The 22,380-nt window shown below is 44.3% G+C and overlaps 1 protein-coding gene across 1 annotated transcript in view; it reads left to right on the plus strand.

Annotated features, from left to right (window-relative positions):
* Positions 1 to 22,380, plus strand: part of pag1 (phosphoprotein membrane anchor with glycosphingolipid microdomains 1) — a 114,476-nt gene that overhangs the window by 38,365 nt on the left and 53,731 nt on the right. The window contains exon 3 of the mRNA XM_080735869.1: positions 18,932 to 19,037. The gene's annotated coding sequence lies outside the window, so the exon portion shown is untranslated. The remainder of the gene's footprint in view (positions 1 to 18,931; positions 19,038 to 22,380) is intronic.

Genomic DNA, 22,380 nt, shown 5'->3' on the forward strand with positions numbered 1-22,380 from the left:
TTATTTTTATTTTGGTGTGTTGCGGCCTAAAAGGGTTGAAAACCACTGCTCTATACCAGCCTTTGTCAGCCATTGTAGTTTACCTGCAGAAACACACTGGACTCTCACTGTATCTTGGTGTTTTCACTGTTAGTTTTGGCAGACGGTACCAAAACAAACAAGGCAGCAAACCGGGGATTCATCTGGCTTGTTTCTATTGTTCAATAGATGTCGTTCTCAACCTTTTCAGGCCATGACCCCCCAAAAATGAAATCATAATTTGTCAATACTTGACAATTTGGCCAATGTTTGTCTTGTTTGACCAGTTTTTATAGTATAGTTTGTTGATTATGTTTCATTTTTTTCTTCTTTTTTGTATTAGAATGCACTACTGTCATGTGGGGATCCCCCTGGGGGAACCACTGGTCTGTTGTACTCAATTACTCAATTAACCAGTAAGACTCCCTAATCGGGAGATAAGCGACCGTCAGGTCGCAGCGTGATTTTAGGGCAAAATGTGTAGGAGCAGTGTCCAAAAATGTGGTTCAAAAAATCGGCCTGATGGTGGCGCTATATGGGACATCCATATTGATGAGATGAGTGTAGACATACTGTGTACTGATTTGTGTGATTTTAGGGCAAAATCAATTAATCAGTCATACACACAGTATGATTCATACAGTGCATGGTGCAATGCACCGTACAGTAAATACAGTACAACTGCAGCATTAACGGAACATCAATGCTCATAAACAGGATGTGGAGGCTGTTCCTACTTCATCAAGCGCTGTAATCTGAAGCTGCTCTTTTTATATTCCTTCCCAGATTGCTACATCACCTCGTATAATTAGCGCGAGCAGACTTCCTGTTTGCTTTGCGGAGCTGTCACTGGGATTTATTTCTTCCTGCGACGGATTATAAATAATTGGCACGCAGCGGCGGGGACAATGTTGTTGTTGAAGACATGTTGATGGACAGAGAGAGAGAGAGATAGAGAGAGAGAGAATGAGAGAGAGAGAATGAGAGAGAGAGAGAATAGCACATAGGACCTTGTCGTTTGTTCCCTCATGTACAAGCAGGGGTCATCACCATGATGGCAAGTGCACACATAGATTTCAAATGGTGCTCGAGCCTGTGTCCTTTTATCCTCCTGTTAAAAGTGCCCTCTCTAGACCATGAATGCAGTTTTTTACTATCATGAAAGAAATGCATACCAAATGCAGCATTCAAGAAAATTGCCTTGTCCAATGTCTCCTGAACTTGAATGCAGCATCTTACATTGAATGAAGTGCCCTCACTGTGTAGAAATCCATGCTGTTACGCCACATCTCCAGTATTGCCTTTTTTATCCTTTATTATCAAGTGCCGAAAATAGCCAACCTCCATTTGTACACACTCATTGTTGTGGAGCTCATTGCAAATAAAACATTTGAGAACCACTAGTACTATAGTGGACTAGTGTGTCACGGTAAATCAGTGTCATACATATTCTGAAGAAAACCTTAAGACTGACATTCAGCAATTATATATTATGATGAAAATAAGAACATTATAATGGTGTGTAAAAAAGAAAATCTAGAATTTTCCACCGACAAGACCAAGTCTTTTCCACGGACACATTTCTCTGTGTGTGGACATATTGATGACTCACACCCTGTGTACGAGGTACTTTACGGATGTAACTTGGGTTCTCTGATCGGAATTATATTTATTTGTGTTCCCTTTTCTTTTGTTTGTTTTTGAAAGTGATCTCCTGTTTGGTTTATGTTTTGTTTTGCATTTGATGGGGTTATCATGAACTTGATGATGAAATGATGAATGGAATTGCTTCTGGTGGATTTATTCACTAAATAATTGAACTGAACTTATGTGTGTTTATGGTTTTATTTCTCAATAAGATTTCTATTTTATATAGAAATCCTTTGTGCGGTTTTCACCAATGGTTTAGACTCCAGATGAGGAAGAACTCATAAATATATTTATAAAAAAAAAACGAGAAGTATAAACAAGAATATTTCTCTGGTAGACCGAGTCTACCTGGCACCCCTTGGAACGAATAGCATTTAATGGAAACCGTTACAGTACAGTCTATTTTTTTTTATCCCATGATTTTTGTAACCCATCCTTTTTTTCACCCAGTACTAGGGCTGTCACAATTATTACATAATCGTCTAATCGTGATTATTTTTCATAGTCGTCATAATCGTTTTCATGTAAAAAATAGTGGAAATAGCAGATCTACAAGCTCACAACGCGTCGCGATGTGACACGTTGTGAGCTTGTAGATCGGCTATTTCCACTATCAATGTTCTTTTTTAAGTGTAAAGTTGTCAAATATGTCAGTCATTTCTTTGTATATTTAGGCTGTGTGTCATATCTACCATGTGCAACTTCAAAGCCTAAAAGCCAAACAGAAATGTAATTGTCCACGACAAAAACACAATTAAATCGTTAATCGCAATTATTTGAGTGAAAATTAATCGTCATGTAAAATGTCCTAATCGTGACAGCCCTACCCAGTACCGATTGCTAAGTGTAATCCTGGGCGCTACACTCCCTCTGCCAGCCTGGGGGAGATGGAGCCAACGAACAGCGCGGGTGAGGTGAGGGTGACATAATGAGTAGCTTCAGGGCAGTCTGGCGGGGTCTGTCACACCGATGTGTCAGTGCACATGCATACATGTATGAACATGATGCACTACGCCTCCTGAATGCAGAATGGTTGAAGGACACGGTAACAGAGGGAGAGAGGGGGAAACAAGACCAGCATTGGAGACAAATATACAGTATAGAGCACTGGTTCTCAACCTGGGGGTCCACAAATTATTATTATAATTTTTTGGGGGGTCTCCAGATGATTGGCTTGATGTGCAACATTGTTTTCTCAACAGTAAACAAACCAACACACAGTATAAGTGTAGAGGGTATCTGCACATTTCTAAAATGACAATTTAAGGACTTTTAATACCCTTCTAATACCTGTACAAAATTAAACATTGGTCAAATATTAGAGGCAGAAATGGTGAAGATCTCACAATAGATCTGCTATTTTCACAATAGAACCGTGTTTTACAAAATGTAATTCCTCAACCCTTAGTGCTCGTCGGGGGGGTGGGGGGGTCCCCAGTTAAAATATGATTATTTTGGGGGCCGCGGCCTGAAAAGGTTGAGAACCACTGGTATAGAGAATGAGAGAGAATGAGAACAGAGAGAGAAACAGAGAGAGAGAGAGAGAGAGAGGTTTTAGTCACCAGATCAGGATATTGCCTGACAGCTGTGCCTTTTTACAGAGTGAAGGATTATGGGAGAATGACAGCGAAAGAGAGGACCCACCACAACTGGCTCTCTGTGTGTGTGTGTGTGTGTGTGTGTGTGTGTGTGTGTGTGTGTGTGTGTGTGTGTGTGTGTGTGCGTGTGCGCGTGTGTGTGTGTGTGTGTGTGTGTGTGTGTGTGTGTGTGCGTGGTTTGACTCCTGCCAGTGACTCTCGACAGTGGCATCTGCAGCAGCTGGCACCAATTTAGTCACAGTCTACCTGGAAGCACACACACACACACACACACACACACACACACACACACACACACACACACACACACACACACACACATCCTGTTGACATGCTCCAGAGGCCACGATGTCTAAACCAGCCTTGAATCAGTCAGAGAGAGTGTGTGTGTGTGTGTGTGTGTGTGCGTGCGTGTTTGCGCGTGTGTGTGTTCTTTTGATCAGCCGCTGGCGGCAGTGAGCCAGCAGCCAATCACAGCTGGTTATTCGGGCGAGCGATAACGAGACCCAGCGAGAGAGAGAGAATTTGACCTCCGCGCGCCAGGGGACATGTTAACAAGCTCTGCCATGTTCTTTATGCACCACACACACACACACACACACACACACACACACACACTTGTCAGGATATCAACATTTTAGGACAGCACATTCCATTTGTAAAATTTGTATTCTAAACCCTACACCTATTGCCAGAAAATAGCAGATCTACCAGTAAGACTCCCTAATCAGGAGATAAGTGACCGTCAGGTCGTATACACAAACTTTAGAAGGCAATGGTAGGCAATCAGGAGGGGATATGGGAAATGGGACAGGTCCATGTTGATGACATGACTTTAGAGATACTGTGTACCATGTGAGGACCATGTGAGAAATGAGTGTGTGTGCAAAGTTTGGCATGGATAGGGGCAACGGTGACGGAGATATGAGTAGGGCAAAAGTGTGACGTGACAGACAGACCAACAGACTAACAGCCTCACAGACTGACAGCCGGTGGAGGTTTTGATAGTAACTGCGACCTGACCGTTGCAATAAACTTGTAGATGTGCAATTTTCTGTTTCCAATGCTGGCACGCAACAAAGTGTAAGTCAGGCATAACTCCAACCCAAATGTCTAATCCTATTCCTAACACAAGTTCTCTTTTGAGGGCCAGGACAAATTGTCCCCACGCAATGTTGTACTGGAGTTGTGGTATACGTTTGATCCTCACAAGTATAGTAATGCAACACACATGCACGCACGCGCGCACACACACACACACACACACACACACACACACACACACACACACACACACACACACACACACACACACACACACGCACACGCGCAGACATACAGACAGTACAGTAGATCAAAGTGATGAGGTCATAATTATTACAATTTCGCCTCCATTCATCGCAGCTGACAAGGGAGTCAGGGGAGTCTCTTCTAACATTCCAATATTACATAACACTCGCAGGCACGCACACACACGTAATATTACAATAATACTAGTATTTTCAAACACTGTACTTTCAAAGGTTGTACATTGGCTGTTAAAGCTATGGACATTTGGGCAATTTCTTTCGGAATGTCTGTCTATATGCCCAAAATAAGCAACACATCAATATTAAGCCCATATCTGGGAATAACTAAAATAGTTCATTTTTGGAACCATGAACTTTTAGTTCAAAAATCTGAATTATGAACGATGAACTCAACTAGTTAATTTTAGAAATGGTGAACTGAACTTTGGACTAGTTAATATAGAAAGTGAACTCTCCCAACACTGTGTGTCAGTCTCTTGGACCTAGGTCACTTCTCGCCCTTAGGGCTTCTTACTGGTAATAAGAACGAGAAAAGAGAGATGGGGTTGTATGGTTTTCTCCTCGACTTAGTGTTTTGTTTGTGTGTGGTGAGTCTGTATGTTTAGTTTTTATGTAAATACTGTGTTTTGTGATGCTAGTCGAGACCACAGGAAGAGCATCTGCTGTAACAGTACAGTAAGCTAATGGGGATCTAATAAATACATCAAAGATGGCCTTGTTTAGCGATGGAGTATAAATTAACCTTCAGTACCTTGTAGGAGACGAGCTAGGAAGCTTGTTGGCGAACCATCTCATGGCGGCACAGCACAGCCGGCCGATCAATTATTCATAATGAGCGTGGTTTGATGTGTGAAGCACTGTAGCTCGCTCCCCATCTAATGCCACCTCTCTCATGTATAGATGACATTATGCTTTTAATAAAACATCACTCGATTCGAGAGTCACGTTGTCTTTAAAACAGTGATTCTCAACCTTTTTAATTTGAAAGAGTCCCCAGTTTTGATATGCATGAGTTCATCTTTCTCTGGGCAGTAGTGAGAAAAGTAGCTTAGTGCATTTACTTAAATACTTAACTGTACACTTAAAAGTACTGTTTTGTTAAATCTTAAAAACAAATTGTATACTTTGGCCGAAGATTGCAGATCTACAAGATTACAACATGTCTCATCCTTGTAGATCAGGGATTTTTGAAAACAAAAACTATTTTAGCTTGGATGTTTTAAGTTTTGATGCCGATAAATACTTTTGCATTTTTACTCAAGGCTCCTACTGTAGTTTAGTATTTATATTGTGGCACTGATACTGTACTTTTGCTTAAGTAAAACCTAAGTGTCTGTGGGCACTCCCTCAGCTATTCTGTGTTTACGGACGAAGGAATGTCTGCCGTCTCGTCTTTGTGTGGAATAAATGCCAGCCTTGAAGCAGGACAAACCTCTATAAAAGGAGTGCTCAGAACAACAACAATGTTGATCTCTGCGGTGGCAGAAGTATTCAGATGTTGTACTTACTGTAGCAGCACCACCACAGTATAAGTACTCTGTTACAAGTAAAAGGCCTGGTATACAACATTTTACTACAAAATGCCTCCTAAATCAGTTTTATATCAGTGGTTCTCAAACTATTTCATGTCAAGGAACCCTGAAAGTATATGTATTAATTTGTTCCAAGGAAAAATAGCTGATGTACAAGCTCGCAACGCGTCGTAACAGCTATTTACAAATAGCTGAAGTATAAAACAGGGCTTAGTGGTTTTTACACTGTATCTCTGCAAAGTAACTAACAGCCTACTAATTGTAGTGGACTAAACCAGTAAGACTCCCTAATCGGGAGATAAGCGACCGTTGGTCGCTTATCTCCACAAATATCACAACCTCCACCTCTCACGTCATACGGGTAGCCATAGTTACACCTGGAATGTTGAATCTCCATATATGGAGATAACCTACGCATCACACAAAGTCTGACCTCACCAGCCCATACTTGGGCATGGACGACTTATATCTCCATATACGGAGATGGCCATATATGGAGATACGATGACATCACAGAGTCCACAGCTGATGATGTGGCGTGATGTCATACAATACACAAACAAGCCCTATATAAAGGGGCAATTCTCACCAGGGAAGAGAGCATTGCCTGGAATGTTGAATCTCCATATATGGAGATAACCTACGCATCACACAAAGTCTGACCTCACCAGCCCATACTTGGGCATGGACGACTTATATCTCCATATACGGAGATGGCCATATATGGAGATACGATGACATCACAGAGTCCACAGCTGATGATGTGGCGTGATGTCATACAATAAACAAACAAGCCCTATATACTGATGCGATACGATGACATCACAGAGTCCACAGCTGATGATGTGGCGTGATGTCATACAATAAACAAACAAGCCCTATATACTGATGCGGAGATATGAGCAGGGCAAAGGTGTGACGTGTGACGTGTGACCGACCGACCGACCGACCGACCGACCGACCGACGGACGGCCGGTGGAGGTTTTCATAGTAAACTGCTCCCTGACGGTCGCAACAATACATACAATATTTGCGTCTGAGATGTAGTGTTATAGAATTTTCAAAATGTAAGAAATTAGAGAAGTGGAACTACACATGAAAATTTTAAGGCAACTCATAGTCATACTTAATTACAGTAAATACTTAGTTACTTTCCCTATACTGAAAACAATGTCTGTCCACTCTAGGAAACTGGGCTTGGCTAGCATCCCGCCTCTCCGCCTGGCCTCAAAAGTCTCCAACCTCGAAACAATGGAGGAGGAAAATAGCTCCCAAACAGTTTTAATGCGCTGCTGCCGACAGCTTCAAACGCCTGTTAATGTTTTCTTTATGGCCCGAAAAGCTACCGTAGCTAAAAAAAGCTCCTGTGGCCGTGAGCTCAGACCTTTATTTGCCGTCGGTACAACAACACAATACCGCGGTTAGCCACAAGCTGAAAGGAATGCTAATGCTAAGCCCGCGGCGCTAGGCTGACCACATGACAAAGCCAAAACACAGGAAATTAACTGGCTGTTTACTTGCTGCCTTGTCTAGACTTGTCGCTGCTAATTAAACGCAGTGGTGGAAAGTAACTACAAAGTTACTACTACTGTAAGTACTACATAGTCTACCATACATATTGGAAGGAATAGGGCGGCGAATTTAGGGGCGGCGATAGCTTAGTGGTTAGTGAGCCTGCCTGGGGGAACAAGAGGGGGACTGCCCCATAGGTCGAACTCCCGTTGGGTTGAACAGCGTCGGCAGGTTAGATAATCACCCGCGAGCGTCGGCAGGTTAGATAATCACCCGCGTTGCGGTTACTGAGGTTAGGTTTAGGGTTAGGGTTAGGGTTAGGCATGAGGTTAGGATTAGGGTTTGGGTTGGAGTTTGGTGGTTGATCCAAAGGGTGTTCGACTTAATGACATGTTACCGAACAAGAGCCCCTGGTTGTCGTAGGTACGATTCCAGGCCAGGCCAGCAATGTGTCAAAGTGTCCCCATGGGCAAGCTCTTCTGTGGGCAGGACTCAGCTGGGTTAAGCTGAAACTGAAGTTCCCCCTGGGGATAAGCTAGGTGTGTAAATACAAATATGGATGTATTCATTAAAAAAGGTACATAGTGACGCTTTAAGCACTTCAGCCACTTCGGATATTCGAAAACAGCCGATTGACAAGCTTTACATCTGCTATTTTCGAAATGTGTTGGACAGATTTTGAAAAACTTTGTGAAATGGCTCACTCCACATACAGAAAAAAGTACTTAAAAAAACTATAATTTTTAATACAGGACTTTTGGTGGGATTGAGACTTTTACCAAATCCGAGAAGGCCTACTTCTTCCACGACTGAAGCTCCAGTGAATTGCTGTGCTTTTCCTAAATTGTTCGCTGCTCGCTCAACGGAAACGAGGATAGAGAGAGTGTTTGACCCAAATGCGTCGGGGGGGCCGGACGCTAAAGAAAACGAGGACCGCCGCGGCATTAATCCCCCCGCGACCTAGAAAGCCATTTAGTGGTCTGAGCAGGTGGTCCTACGTACGGGCTGGGGAAGGCTATAGGCCTAATAACAACAATGATGTCACTGATGTGGTTGAGGGAAAGTGCTCATTTAAAGGTTGTATTTCACTTTAAAACACTTTCTGGGGAGGGGCCCGCTGGCCTACTGGTCCAGGCACATACCACATAGGCATTGCCACTTAGGCATTGATGCCTGACGGCGTCGCCGGTTCGATTCCCAATCCAGACAACCTTTGCCGCAAATCACTCCCCGTCTCTCCCCCCCTACAAAGGCAGAGTGCAGTAACTACGTTTTCGGACACACCGACTTATTTGTGTCGCCCAAAGGTCAAATTAGCCTTCATGATATTGGGGGATGAACAATTAGCTCAAGAACAAATATACAATCAGTGTAATATCACTTGTATGTCTATATCTCATTTGGCTGATCAGCTGTAACACTTTTAAACCCAATTTTCAGTGAAATTCGTGAACGTAGTTACTGCACTCTGCCTTTCTAGGGCGATAACTGTCCTATCAAATAAAGGCATAAAAGCCCTTTTAAAAAAAGAAAAAAACTTTCTGGGGTCATTTTTAAACACCCGGGATAACGCTGCGCACGTCCCAGACCCTTCTCCCTCCTGGCTCTCAAACGGTGGAACGAACTCCCCATTGCAGTCAGAACTGCAAACTCGCTCCTCGTCTTTCGTCGTAGTCTGAAGACTCATGGTAAATGGTTAATGGTGCGTTTATATAGAGCCTTTATCCAAGGTGCTGTACAGAGATTGTGCTTTACATTCACCCATTCACACACATGCATACACCAACGGCAGAGGAAACCATGCAAGGCACCAGAGTCTTGTTCAAGGACTCTTCGACACTTAACTCTGCAGGGGGAGAAAGGGATCGAATTGGGAACCCTTCGGAAACCCTCCGGGTTCTAAGACGGCAACTCTACCCCTGAGCCACCACCACCTTAGCCTGTATAGCTTTCACTCTTGTATGATGAAGTAGAGCGGTTTAAACAAAAAAGTTCAAAATGGAGATACGTGGTTTGCTGCCGACCACACGGATGTGAAGATATATGACTCGGTGTTAGACTCCACGGGGGGTGAGAGAGTGTGAGTGTATGTGTTTACATTATTAACTGCACCATGTGAGAGCACACACACACACACACACACACACACACACACGCACACACACACACGCACACACACACACACACACACGTCTGAGTGGTCTGGCACGCTGCCAAGTAAGCCACTGCATGCTGTATGCTTAAGTGACACACACACACACACACACACACACACACACACACACACACACACACACACACACACACCACAGGTTTCTATGCTTGTGAGGCCGTCAACATTTTAGCGCAGCATTGAAAGTAGACGGAAAATAGACGATTTACGAGCTCACATCTAATCGTGGTGTGAGCTTATAGATGAGCCATTTTTCGCTGTGCAACATAGGCGCACAACTTAAGTAATAAAATAGGGGAAAACTCTAACCCCAACATCCACCTCTAACCTAACCTCTAAATGTGTCATCCTAACCATAACCTGAATCTGTTCCTAGTTCTAAACCCATGAAGACTTGAGGCCGATTCTTACAAACGTTTTTTTTTTTTTCTGAAACACTTATAGTTCTAGAGTGGTTCTCAATAATATTTTGTTTTGGCTTTTATGCCTTAGCAAAGATGGTCATGATCGAGAATCGAACCAGCGATACGCTCACACTGAGCCTATGTGGTATGCGCCTGGACCGGTAGGCCAGCGGGCGCCCCTCTCAAAACGTTTTTATGTCAAGGACCACCAAAATTATATTTATTTGGACGCGGACCCCCATCTTCAAAATATGATGTATCAGGGACCCCCCCCCCCCGGGGCAAAGATTTGAGTTACAAGTGTTCGCTTTAAAAAATTAAAAAAGCAGATCTACAAGCTCATAGTGCTGCACTCGGTGCCGCGACTATGAGCTTATAGATCTGCTATTTTTGAATAGCCAAAGTATAAAATAATGAAGAAAAAAAATGGTCCTCGCAATGTCTGTTTCTGAAATTCAGCTGGACTTGTGCTACCTCACAGCTATTGCACACACACACACACACACACACACACGCACGCACACGCACGCACGCACGCACGCACGCACGCACGCGCGCGCGCGCTCGCTCGCCAAGTCACACATGGGGAAATGACAGTTCGTGGCTGGTAGGGGCTTTTAACATGCTGGGACCCGATGTCATTCACTTTAGCCACCCATGCGTGAGATTAATAAAATATTCGGTGTGTGGGTGTGGGTGTGAGTGTGGGTGCACGTGCCGCGCACACACGCTCAGGCGAGCCATATTCCAGAGCCGAGGGATAATGAGGATAATAGAGTCTGACTCTTTTTTCATTAAATCTAAATACCCCGGGGGTGTAGCTTAAGCATGCTTAGCCTGTCTAAATGATAATGTCCTCAGTGTGGCCTGTATCATCTTACTATTTAAAGCCTGAATTATACTTGGCGTCGTGACACCAGTGAGGCCGCGTGCGTCACACTAGTGGCGACATAAGCTGCACAATGGCCAAGAGCGGCCGGCAGTTTGCCAAAAAAACATATTTAAACTCAGAACCTTTACTCTATAGACTTTCTCATGTAGGTTAATCGATCAATCGAGAAGCAGGCTCTAATTGATATCAATTTAATATCAATAGTTGACACAAATGCATTTTAATAGATTCGTTTTTTTTTTATAAAGACCATTAAGATCGATTAGCCTGATTAACCACGTACAGTCCTGTATATTGTACTTTGTTGTACAATGGTGATGGTTATTTTCACTATTGGATAAAGAATAATCGTTCAATTGTAATTGAGGCAAAAGGTTGAAATAATCGCTTTATTGAAGTCATATCGCCCAGCTGTGTTGTCTAAAATGTCTTAATTGGGAATAAGCCTTTGAGAAAAACTACATTTTCAACATTAACCAGATAAAACAAATGAAACAGAAAACTAAACAAAACATACAAAGATAACACAGCAACAAATAAAATAACAACAGTACACGTAGAACATTATATGAATCATTGTGTCATAGATCTCTTATGAATATTCTTAGTCAAAACATGATGATTATTGTTGCCGAGCCTGCATTGAAGTGTAATTGAGCTACACATGCGTAAATGGGAAAGGGTTAAATAGCACAGGGAACTTGAGTTTTTGTTCCATTTACGGAACAGAGCAGCAATTGTGATGAGAGAGAATGTGTGTCCAAACAATGACACAAAAACATACGTCTGATTGACATTCCGAGCGCAATGACATTTCGGTGCAGGTTTCGGTCGTCACTCAAAGCTCATACAGTAAAAGAATGCAAACAAAGCTAATTCTGTCAATATAAAACCTTGTTGTTGTGAAAGCGACATCCAGAAAAATCCAGATCCGCCGATCCAGTCCGGATCACCAAATAACTTTGTTGAATGTTCGCCCCCAGCGGATAGGTACGCTTAAACCCACTAAAACCCCAGCATCCATATTGCTGGGAATACCTTTGCAGAAAATAGCAAATTGACAAGCTCAATCAGTTGTGAGCTTGTCGATCGGCACACACACACACACACACACACACACACACACACACACACACACACACACACACGCGCGCAAAGAGTACCTGTCGTTGTAGTGATTTTCACACACTGTCGGTGCACCCTGAGTGCACACAGGTCACGGAGGGCAAAGTGACTACGGTATTAAGCCAACCCCAGGGTTTGTGCCTGAAAAACTAAACCAAAAACAATACAATAGGTCCTTGTGGAGTTGTAGGCGTTTCATACTCCTTCGTTCATGTCACAGGAGGATCAAAGATTGCGCTGTCTTTGCCCGGTGAGGGACTCTGAAAGTGTTTATTGCAAGTAGGGATGTGACGATATCAAAATGTCATATCATGATTATTGTGACCAAAGACATCGCAATTTACGATATTATTGCGATAATCAAAATATCCCCAACGTCCGTTATCCTCGGGCGGAACATTGTCTTTGCCAAATAAATAGCCGATCTACAAGCTCACGCGTTGTGAGCTTGTAGATCTGCTATTTTTTTGCATGACGGAGGACGATATCGCGAAGCTGATTACCAAACAGAGACTTTCCCACTGGACAGTGTGTAGGCTTTACAGTTAGAGGATTGACAAGCTCAGTCGTTGTGACGCGGTGATCGTAGTGAAGGCGTGGGAGAGTTCAATCACCACAAAGCACAGTCATCGGGTTGCGTTGCATTCCTCCGGCCTCTAGGGGGAGCGATGGAGAGGAAGGGGCAGTGAGTCCCCACAGTGAAATGCACCTCGCCCTGGGACCAGAATCTCACAGTGTGTGTGTGTGTGTGTGTGTGTTGGTGGGGGGGTACGGGGACACATTCTCATGATTCCTCAAGGGATTCCCACTAGTTGCCTCTGCGTGTGTGTGTGAGCGTGCGTGTGTGTGTTTACTTAAGGATATATTTTCTTGGTGGGGGGGGCTGTCGGCAGCTGTGTTCAGACAAGTACTTCCCACAGTGTCACACACACACACACACACACACACACACACACACACACACACACACACACACATGTGCGCCGGCTCACTCAAAGTCCCTTCAAGGTTAAAGAGTACAACGGGACTCTGTGTGTGTGTGTGTGTGTGTGTGTGTGTGTGCGCGCGTGCGCGTGCGTACGTGCGTGCGTGCGTGCCAGGAAGTGCTTCCAGTAGCCCTGGGATGCATGTGTCATCCTGTTCTCTCAGTAAGGAGGCCAGGCTAGGCCTTCAGAAGGAGTGCGGGGCACCAGCGGAGGCGTGGGTGCCAGCTACGCAGTAACGCCAACAGCTGTCTTTTACAGCCCAATCAACCCCAATGTCACACGCACGTGCACACACACACGCACGTGCACGCACGTACACACGCACACACACACACACGTGCACGTCGCACACACACACACACACACACGCACACACACACACACACACACACACACACACACACACACACACACACACACACACTGTACATTCAGTGGTTGTGAGCAGCCTACATTCACTGACTTCCCTAAATATATGCTTGGAGGCAGCCATCCCATTGCAATACTTCGCGCCACTCTGCAAGCTTGTCCATCTGCTGTTTTTGAAAGATTTTGAATTTCTTTTTTATTTCTTTTTGGGCTTTGTATGCCTTTTTGGATAGTAGGCTACTGAAGGTTGACCGCCTTGGTTCGGGACTCGAACCCGTGACACGCTGTCAGGCTACACTGAGCCTATAGGATCATTTCTATCATTTCTTCTCCCTCCAGAAGAGAAGATCTCCTGTCATGAAACATTTTCAAATGGGGGGTCCACGGCCAAATGCATTTAAATTTGAGGGTAGGCCTACTTGGCATGAAGAAGTTTGAGAACCACTGATTCAGAAGGCATTTGTACAATCGGCCTCAACGAGGTCAAAGCAGTATTGTATACGCAGCAAAGGTCGTCGGGAACGGGATTCGAACCAGCGACACGCTGTCAGGCATCGTGCTATGAGTCCCTAAAAAAGATTAATTGTGGCCAATATCACAACACATTCAACTGTTCTCTCGCTACAAACTGAACTCGCATCCCTCGACTGTTTCCCAAAATAGAACGGCAGCGTAATCAAGATTTCCTGGAAATCTTACACAACAATATCTGTTTTTTGTAAGGCGGAGGCAAGAATTGAAAAATTATATTTAGTTTTTCTTTTTCTTTTTTTTGTCTGTCCGAAAAATGCTTAGGGCAGTGTCTGCAATCTCCTCTCTGTCTCCGTTGACCATTAGTGTAAAAAGTAACTAAGTACAATTTCGAGCTATTTGTACTTTACTTGAGTAATTCCATTTTTTTTACTTTTACTTGTACTCCACTACATCTCAGATCCAAATATTGTACTTTTACTCCACTACATTTATTTGAAAACTATTAGTTACTTAGCATTATATCCACTTCAGCCCTATATACATTTCGGTCATTTGAAAATAGCCGATCTACAAGCTCACAATGCGTCATGATGTGAGCTTGTAGATTGTCTATTTTCAAATATTTTCATACACTTGAAAACTTGTGAAATGGGACATTCTGCATAATGAGTACATTTACTTTTGGTACTTTATATATACTTTTGATGCCAATACTTTTGTACCTTCACTCAATTCAAAAACTCAAAAACTACATTTTGGATTCTGGACTTTTACTTGTAACAGACTAGTATCTCTCCATTTCAGTATAGAGGGTATGCGTATGACATCATCATCATAACCGGAAGTTATCCGGGAACGCCTACTGAGTGGCAAAGACTACTTTCTGGCCTTGACAGCCCATACATCCAAACAGAAAAGTCCTATCTGATTGCATTAAATGACATTAAACTCACTTTAATACCCTCTATGATACTAAATCTCAAGTAAATAACGGTAGTACTCTTCTCTTCCCAGCAGTGCTCAGGGCAGTGTCTGCCATCTCCTCTGTGTCTCCGCTCACAGAGTCAGAGATGTTAACTCTCCTCATTACGTCAAGCTGTCTGAACCCATAGCCTTTCTTCTCTTCCTGTTTCCTGCCGGGAGCGGAGCGGAGCGGAGGCCCGGCTTTGTGCGTCCGCTTTTACTGTTTTAGACATGGATTCATTTATATCGTCACTGTCGGGCAGAAACCTTGTATCTCCAAGTTTCAGATTTGCATGATTTTTGCAAAGTAAAGCCCTGTTTCTTCATACAAGGCCGTCGCACAAAAGTAGTGAAAACAGCAGATCTGCAAGCACACAGCGCTGCAGATCTGCAAGCACACAGAGGCGTTGTGTGGCGTTGACAGACAGTCAGCTCTAACAGTGCAAGAACACAAGAACAAATTACTAAATATAAACAGATAAAAAGACAGAGTGTGTGTGTGTGTGTGTGTGTGTGTGTGTGTGTGTGTGTGTGTGTGTGTGTGTGTGTGTGTGTGTGTGTGTGTGTGTGTGAGAGTGTATTAAGGGAATGCCTCGTGGAATGTCGTCTTCCTGTGCTATTTTGAGTTGCTTCCTCCTCTCAGAAAACACTTTGGCGTCTCCCTCAGGTAGCCCCGCTGCCCCCCTCCCCCACCACACACACACACACACACACACACACACACACACACACACACACACACACACACACACATACACATACACATGGAATGATATTATAGACTGTCGGGAAGACCACCTCCCTGTCCTAACCCTACTTTATCATTCGAGTGTCGCTACACTACATTAATGTAGATTGGCTAATTCCTCTGCTTATAAAATGTATTTTCTTTTAAATAATAATAAAATAGTAACAGCGTTGGACGTACAGTACAAGGTTTCCACGCGACAGAGGCAGCATACGGGGACGCATTAAAGCACTGTTACGCAATTAAGCCAGCAAAGCAAGCACCGCTCGACACCATTAACACTACACGGGTCAACACAGTGCTGAGTGAGTGTGTGTGTGCATGCGTGCCTGCATGCGTGTGTGTGCGTGTGGAGTGCACGGCGCTGGGCTAATGTCCAACACATGAGAGAGCGGTCAGCAACACGGAGATGTAATTGACAGCAGTGATGGCTCGCCGCTTCTCAAGGGCCCACTCCACTGGAGTGTGTGTGTGTGTGTGCATGCGCGCGCTCACGTGTGTGTGTGTGCGTGCGCGAGTGTGTGTGCGTGGCGCGCACATGCGCGTGCCTGTGTGTGTGTGTGTGTGTGCGTGCGTGCACGTGAGTGTGTGGTGGCTTGTTGTTTGAACATAGCAGACATTCTTTGTTAACGCTTTCTCTCTCTCTCTCCCCTCTCTCTCTCTCTCTATCTCTCTCTCTCTCTTTGTCTATCTCTCTTTCTCTCTCTCTCTCTCTCTCTCTCCTCTGTCACCTGTCACTTGCTAATTGCCCTATTTCTATGCAGGTGACTGAGCTTTATGCATGTATGCATGAGCGTGCGTGTGCGTGTATGCTCGCCCTCGCGGGTGTGTGTGTGTGCACGTGCTTGTTTGTGTGTATATGTGACACTGCTCTGCATCTCATTGAGTGTGTTCATCCAGTGTTAGTGTGTGTGTGTGTGTGTGTGTGTGTGTGTGTGTGTGTGTGTGTGTGTGTGTGTGTGTGTGTGTGTGTGTGTGTGTGTGTGTGTGGTGAGGCTGTGGGTTGAAGTATGACACATTGTGCAGAGTCAAACCACACCTCTGTGGAAGCAGCCAGGACCTGTACAGTGTGTCAGTGGTTCTCAAACGTTTTAGTGCCAATAAGGACCCCCACATTGATATGTAAATGGCGGGCTTTTATCGAGCCCACTATTGAGCATTTTTTTATATTTTGTGGAAAGATGTGAGATGACAAATTCTGAACAGAACTGGTATCTTTTTGTTATTGGCCAGTTGTTGCGACTGTGAGTTTGTGGCTGACCACCATCTATGAAGATGACAATTAACAAAAGTAAACATAATGTGCCTATCATTTTAAACAACCATTAGTTAATGTGCAATACGTTTTAAATGGCTTTATATTAGGAATAGTACTGTAATAATGTCTTGATCGCCTCTTGTCTTGATTGTTTAAACGTGATGTCATGGGACGCTATGCTCGATAACAGGCTTGATAAGCCCAGAGCTTATTGATACCGGCCGGGTAATCGATAAATGTGTTATCGAGTGTGTAACAGGGTTGTGTTTCGAGCTCCATCCCTAATTGTGATGCTATGTTACCTACCTTTTGACGGGGACCCCCTGGAATACCAACCCACTCTGAGAGCCAATGGAGTAATGGATGACCCTTTAGGCCTTGGCATCGCGGCTGCTGCTGTGATCCCATATCGCACCATGACTTAGTTGTGTATATTTTGTCTGGGTTTGCCTCATTTGTCCATGACGGGTGGTGTGTGTGTGTGTGTGTGTGTGTGTGTGTGTGTGTGTGTGTGTGTGTGTGTGTGTGTGTGTGTGTGTGTGTGTGTGTGTGTGTGTGTGTTGTGTGTGTGTGTGTGTGTGCGTGTGCGTGTGTGTTTGTGTAGGCTGGTTGTCAAGGTTGTCTGGTCTAGCGCTATGAACCCCCACCCCCCCTGCTGTGCTGGCTGTGGGTGTGCAGACATGATTGGACCCTCCAGGCACCCATAGTTTACCATATCTTCATGAGGCACGGAGCAGGCCCTGTCAAATAGCCTCGTTGTCGGGTGGAAACCTTTAAATGATTTAAAATAGTGAAAATAGCAGATCTACAAGCACACAACGCCTCGCGTGATGAAGTAGGGCTTTTGATTTAGGAAAGAACGTGCTATTTTGAAACTTGGGAGATACGAGGTTTCTGCCTGACAGTGACGACTTGCAAGGCTGCAGAGGAGAGAAGAGGAAGAGAGGAGAGGGGAGGGGAGGGGAGAGATAAGGAGATGGTGGTTTTGGTGAGAGGCGAGGGAAAGAGTTGTGTTTGTGTGTGTGTGTGTGTGCTTGCGTGCATGCGTGCGTGTGTGTGTTGTAATAAATAGTGTGTGGTTTTCAGGAAGTTAAAGGTCATGTGTCTCATCAGCATTCCTCCCTTCCTCCACCCCCCACCCCCACCTCCCCACCTCCCTTCCTCCCATGAATTCTCTCCATCCTTTCACTTCTCCTCTGCCCTGAGCTGTCAGTCTGTCTGTTTGCAGTCAGACAGACAGACAGACAGACAGACAGACAGACAGACAGACAGACAGTGTGAGGATACTTTTATGGACTTTTATTATGAGGACAAGCTACAGGCTAGGGATACACGATTTTGTCTGATACCGATTACATTTTGGGCGGGGATTTTAGTGGTTTTTACCTTTCTTGTAGTTCATGTTACGTGTTATGACGTTATTTGTATTCAACACCACATTGGAAATAAGTGTTGTATTAGTAAGTGAAGTGCTCATCGGCCCCTTTTCCACCAGGGTTGAACCGGCTCAGTTATTTTTCCCCTGCCTAATATTGAACCAGTTCAGAGTGTTTCCACTGAAAATGATTTGGTTCAGAATCAGAACACCCTAAAAGTTGGTTCGGAACTGGAACCAAAAAAGGGACGCAAGAATAACAATCTAGAACGAAACCAGATCTAGAACAAAAGTTATTTTGGTGGAAAGGGGGCCATCCTGGGTTTGGAGTTATACTATGTTGAAACTTTATTTCGCCAAAATAAAGTAAATCTCTCAATCTCTCTCTCATGGCTTTGTTTCAGTCTCTCCCTTGTGTGTTTCCTCTCGAGAGTGCCCACTTACCCGTCCTCCACCATAGCTTTGTATTACAGCTAAAAGATAACACAGACCCATTATCCTGATGGCACTCAACATGTATTGTTTCCCTCTCTCTGCCTCTCAGGTGGAAGAGTGCATCGCTGCGTGTCTGCCTGACGTCTCACAGTGGATGTCTTCCCACCACCTCAGGCTGAACCCAGACCGGACCCAGCTTCTCTTCTTCTCAGCAGGTAGAAGATCTTTAGAACACCCTGGTGGCTTTTAGGGTTCCCATGGGTGTTGTCCTGGACAGTCACTTGTCCCGGCTTAAACACACACAATGTTCACTAACAGCAAATTGATTTAGTTTTAGTCGTGGTCTTTTGAATACAATTCCCTTTAGTCCCAGTCACATCTTAGTCATCTGACAGGTTTTACTTTTAGTCTAGTCTTACTTAGTCGACTAAATATCATAAGTATTTATTCGACAAAATTGGCAGTTGATTTTGCCGACTGAAATTAAATATAGCAGGCCTTGATGGTGCCGTAATTCCCGATTAAGGGCCGATGCATACTCCACTTTTAAAGCCTAATTTATTTTGGTTCGGCTCTGTCTAAACTACAATATGATATCATTCAGAGGGGGGGTACAGTCATTAATTCGGCTGTTCGGTGCAACCGAGATTTTATAACTCTCCGAACCGACCGGCTCTAAAAGTATGCATCGGCCCTTATACTTAGCTGTGTGCCAACAATAGCCGATCCGCAAGTCCTATATCACGTCAAATTCCTACATATTACATATCGTCGTTGTCTCGTATCTCCAAGTTCCAAATTTGTCCGTTTCTTCGCAAAGTAAAGCCCTGCTTCATCATACAAGGCCGTCGCACAAAAGTAGTGAAAACAGCAAATCTACAAGCACACAATGCCTCGGCTGTTTTCACTAGTTAAATCATTTTTAAAATCATAAAATGCAAAACGAACGGTTTTGGACATACAAGGTTTCCACCCGACAATGACGATATTATACCAATACCGGTTGAAAAATTATGAAACTATTATAATAATACATGAAATAAATGTCTCTCCCTGGCATCCTGCAGTAAGTGGAGTGTCCTCTCAGGCAGGGTGTGTCTGGTTGCTACAGACAGATTACTGGCGTTCACATAATTGATTGTTCTCCTGGCTTTAGAGGCTTTTTAAGTGCCGGAGGGGAGATTAATCAAACGCACCTAATGTAGAGAGGATGTGTGATCTAATACTACAATCTGTCAGGTGTACACACACACACACACACACACACACACACACACACACACACACACACACACACACACACACACACACACACACACACACATCTGTGGCCCCTGTCCTATCTCAGGTGTAATTAATCAGAGAGTATAGCGTAAACGATTGCCCTGAGTGTGAGAGTGTTTGGTGCGTGTGTGTGTGTGTGTGTGTGTGTGTGTGTGTGTGTGTGTGTGTGTGTGTGTGTGCGTGTGTGCGTGTGGCACAGAGGAACCCCGCCCCACATACTGTACACGTGCACTTGCACGGCTGCACACACACATGCGCGAACGCCCATCACCGCCATTGCGGTGTGGTTATTGTCCAAATGATTTCTTTCACAGGAAGAGATGTATATTGTGTGCCTGCGTGCGTGGCAGCGTGGCTTACCCTGAATATGAATGAAATCATGCATTCACAGGCATCTTATTAACTGCTATCGGTATGGACATGCGTGTGGCTGTGTGCACGCGCACGTGCGCACACACACACTTGCTGAGGAGGTTTCTTCGGGCCGTGAGTGACACTCCCTCGAATCAGATACAACATGCCATCAATTCTCTCTCTCTCTCTCTCTCTCTCTCTCTCTCTCTCTCTCTCTCTCTCTCTCTCTCTCTCTCTCTCTCTCTCATGGTACCAGCTATTGTTTCAGTGTCACCTGCCATTAGTGCAGAGATAGATGATCAATGTTGGGACTATGGGAAGACCGGCTTTATTTTTGCTGTGGTGTGCAGAGAATGTCAAAGCATGTTCGTCACCTTCTGGAGTTGAGGCTTTTTAGCCTGTTCAATTAGCAAATTATTTAGGCCTCCATTGTTTGTAAGGCTGGGGAATACATACTCTCCGACATGATGGACGTGGTATTTGTTTTAACCAGTATCAAACATATAATTTTCCAAATGTCTGTCTGTCTGTCTGTCTGTCTGTCTGTCTGTCTGTCTGTCTGTCTGTCTGTCTGTCTGTCTGTCTGTCTGTCTGTCTGAGTGTCTGTCTGAAACAGCGTTTCTCCTCAGTGGCTGGAGCAATTGATCTGAAATCGCATCACCATTAGCATATGAACACACCTAACATAACTGTGAAGCCTGTTTGTCACTTTCACAAATCGTATGCTGTATATTAGCATTTTTATGGTGCATCTACTATCTATTCTGCATCTAGCATGAGGCCTATCTATTCTGCATCTAGCATGAGGCAACATGTTTAACCAGCTCTCTGTGTGTGTGTGTGTGTGTGTGTGTGTGTGTGTGTGTGTGTGTGTGTGTGTGTGTGTGTGTGTGTGTGTGTGTGTGTGTGTGTGTGTGTGTGTGTGTGTGTGTGTGTGTGTGCGCGCAGGCGGGGGCGTGGGGGGGAGTGTCATGGCCCTGTTACAGATGTTGTCCAAAAATCATGCAGATCAGTAGTAGTACACAGTATCTCTATAGTCTATAGCCAAACGAAACGGGTATTTCTTACATTGATGCTCCTACATATTATCATGTAAGCACCAGTTAAAGTTACTTTCCATCCTTCATATACTGTGTACCCACAGTGCACCCCATAACCCACACACTGCACATCATTTCAGAGCTCATATCTTTGAACGGGTAAGGGCTAGTTGTAGTAAATGGTAAAAGGTGCATTTATATAGTGTAGGGTTAGGGTTAGGCACTTTACATAGATTGTGCATTACATTCACACATTCACACGCAAGGCACCAACCTGCTCACCGGGAGCAACTAGGGGTTCAGAGTCTTTCTCAAGGACTCTTGGACACTAACTCAGCTGAGGGAGCCCGGGATCGAACTGGGAACCCTTCAGGAACCCTCCGTGTTCCAATGACGGTTTCTCTACTCTTGAGCCGCTGCCGCCCCCTAGTAAAGAGCACTTCTCCCATTTTCAACCTTCTTAATTGAATTGCTCCTCACTATCACTCATTATAATTATAATAATTATAATAAGGTACAATTGTGTCTCAGAGGAGTAGCTGAACGGCTATTTTCAGCAAAAAGTTTTCCTCACAATATGGACAAGGTTCAAGGTTACTTTATTCTGGACGCCGGGTTTTAAGGGTTTAAACCCTATATCAGGGGTCTTCAACGTTTTCAGGCCGGGGACCCCCAAACTGATGGGGAGATGGAGCAGGGACCCCCTACCACCTCGTAGGGTGGGGGGGTCGGGGCTACGACATATTTTTTATTTTAAACATGTACAAGTTACAGCGAGCAGGGTGGGCCGTACCACTACCATTTCTAAACATACTACTTATTAAATGAGAACAAATGTCAATAATATCAACAATATGTGAATTGCATAGTAATCATGTAT

Source organism: Nannobrachium achirus, assembly GCF_963921795.1.
Source record: "Nannobrachium achirus genome assembly, chromosome: 10".
Taxonomy (NCBI): Eukaryota; Metazoa; Chordata; class Actinopteri; order Myctophiformes; family Myctophidae; genus Nannobrachium; species Nannobrachium achirus.